Below are 2615 nucleotides of genomic sequence, written 5' to 3'. Positions count from 1 at the left end.
TTCCAAAAGGTTCATGATTTGACACTCATTGTTTGCAGCTTACTTCCAGAGCTTCTCCCTTTGTCATTCTGAATGATGCAATATGAGTATGACCCTGAGGCAAAGCCACCCATATCAGAGCAGTTCAGGACAGATAATTTATCCAGGTAGTCTCAGTAAAAACATATACTAATATGCCCACTTCAAATGTATTAATGCCACTAATTATTGCCACTTAATACTACACCTTCCTTGATACTTCTCAGCAGTTTTTAGTTGTAGAGAATTTTGTTTCTACTACACAGCAGAAAGATGAGCATCACAGTTGAGATAATGATAGGAAAGTAACAGGAGCATTAAATATGCAATTCCAGGGTCGGGGTGGGATTTAACTCAGCGCCCTAAGCGCCTGCTCGGCAAATGCAAGGTTATGAGTTTGACCCCCAGTATCAAAACAACAACAGCAAAAATAAAGAAATAGATATACAATTCCATTTAAATGTTACAAGTGTGTTTTCAAAATATATGTTTATTTTTCCATTTTTCATTGTGCAATTCAATAAAATAGTTTTTATAATGAATATTCTGACAGTTTTTATATAATTCACTACTGATATGCTGTTATTTGAAGCTACTCTCCAGTTATCTGAGCTATTCTGTTGATGGAAAATTCGAAGTTTTCCTTACTTTGGCTAAGAACTTCAAACAATATAGCCCTTTTTCATATGTAGGGTTCTCCATTCTGTCTCCTCTCTAAAGATAACACATACTCTGCCAGTCTGCTTTATTCCTAGAAAAATAGATAATACGTGTAATAATCGTTTTGTCTCTTCTCGGTATGTATGGATACAGCAGATATGAATTTGCAGGTAGTTCCACCTTCCCTTAGGAGGTTGTCCCTGATACATTTATAATTGAAGTAAGCATGAGAAGCAACGGATGAAATGATGAAGTGTTGACTACAGACTGTCTCACATTTGTGTACTGGAACAATCTAGCGAGTCATCAAGAAATCATTTTTTACAAACTCTACATACAAGGTTTTGAGAAACAAAACTGCACACACTCCTTTCAGTAAATGTGTTTATTCTTTCATCTGAACGTTTGCTTGCCTTATGACATATTCTCATCGTTTTTGGTGTGGAAGAAAGATTTCTGTCTTCATTGTCAAGAACACTTTCACTCTGTCCCGGAATCAAAGTCAGCACTTTTCTGAAGTTGTTGGTTTCAAAAAGGAACCTAAAGTGCTATCTTTCTAATGTCTGTTAGCCATTTCAGAACTTTAGAAATGTAATGGTCAATTCACTAAAAAGAAACAAGCCATCCTCTGGTGAGCCTGCCCTGGGGTTCTACGGCCCTTGGAGAGAACATCCACGAGCAGCTGCTTTGTATCTCTCTCTGCCACCGCAGGAACGTCAGATCAGAGGAGCCCAGGTGCCCAGGCCAATCCCGGCAGTCAGTGCAGGAAGCACCCAGGGCTCAGCAGCCAGCTAATTTGGAGGAGCATAGGAAAATGGCAAGGAAGCAAGGGAAATGAAGGAGCAGGGTGCAACCTCAGACCCCAGCCCACACACAACAAGTCCAGGAGACACAGACACAGAGGAAACTAGACATCAAGCACCTGAATCTCTGAAACGATAGCAACTGAAATAAAGAGACAACTTAGTGCTTATATGGTTTAATTAATTTTGCATGGCTATATCTCACCCAGAACAAGTCCAGGAGATGTAGTCATAAAGGAAATTAGAAGCCCATAGCTGAAATGTTATTGTTTTATTTTATTCTCTTTAAAATAAAAAAGGAACATTTTCACTCAGGAATGTGCTTTCTTTGATAACATGTTGAAAAGAATGGAGTAAAGTTTGGGATTTATTAGTTTTAATAATCAAATTGGCATGATTTTCTTTAAAGTCAATATGTACTAGATCAGGCAACTTCCAGTTTTTAGCCAGAAATAAACCAGTTCCAATAAAGAGCTTAGAATTCTCATCACAACTGACTACTTTTTGTGTGTAGCCTCAAAGTATCAAATAATACAAAAGTACCTGGTTGATGACAACAGCTACACAAAGATAGAAATGGTACTTCTAAAATACAGATTTTAAAAATAATGCAGACAAGGCTAGGGATTTAGCTCAGTGGTATAAGTACCTGCCTTGCAAGCTCACAACTGTAAGTTTGATCCTCCATATAAAATAGCAGATAATTGCAAAATAGTACCCACAAATGATTACCTTTAAGGTGCAATTCTTCAAGATTCTCATGCAATCAGCCTAGTATGGAAATACTACTAATTGTCACGTTCCTAACCTCTGAAGCGTTTAAAGCAGTAAACTGCCAGTTACTATGGCAAGATTTTTTCTCTATTTAGGTAGCTGAGCGTGGTAACTGATGAAAAAGTACTACTATTTCAAAGAGCCCTGGGAGATGGTTCTCAGGCAGCCCCTGCTGAGGGCTAGATGAGTCCCCTCAACTCGTAGTTCTCAGCAAACAGGAGGCACCCTGCTAAGGGTGGTTGTCCCGAGGCTCTTTGTGGTTATAGTTATGAATTATGATCCATCATTCTGGAAAACCCAGATCTGAGGCTATGTACAATGCCCCTGGGCTTGCAAATCATAGAAGATGAAGCATTGCAG

The 2615-nt window shown here is 38.7% G+C and overlaps 1 non-coding gene across 1 annotated transcript; it reads left to right on the top strand.

The window, feature by feature from the left end:
- The first annotated feature begins 1163 nt into the window (after positions 1-1163).
- LOC111754025 (small nucleolar RNA SNORA2/SNORA34 family) lies at positions 1164-1300 on the top strand. The gene has a single exon (XR_002788761.1). It is a non-coding gene; the product is annotated as a small nucleolar RNA SNORA2/SNORA34 family (small nucleolar RNA).
- Positions 1301-2615: the final 1315 nt, after the last annotated feature.

This window comes from Cavia porcellus, unplaced genomic scaffold (genome assembly GCF_034190915.1).
Source record: "Cavia porcellus strain 051 isolate PalLab524CR breed Dunkin Hartley unplaced genomic scaffold, mCavPor4.1 scaffold_16, whole genome shotgun sequence".
NCBI lineage: Eukaryota > Metazoa > Chordata > Mammalia > Rodentia > Caviidae > Cavia > Cavia porcellus.
Note: the sequence above shows the minus strand (reverse complement) of the source record. Positions and strands in the feature narration are given on the sequence as shown.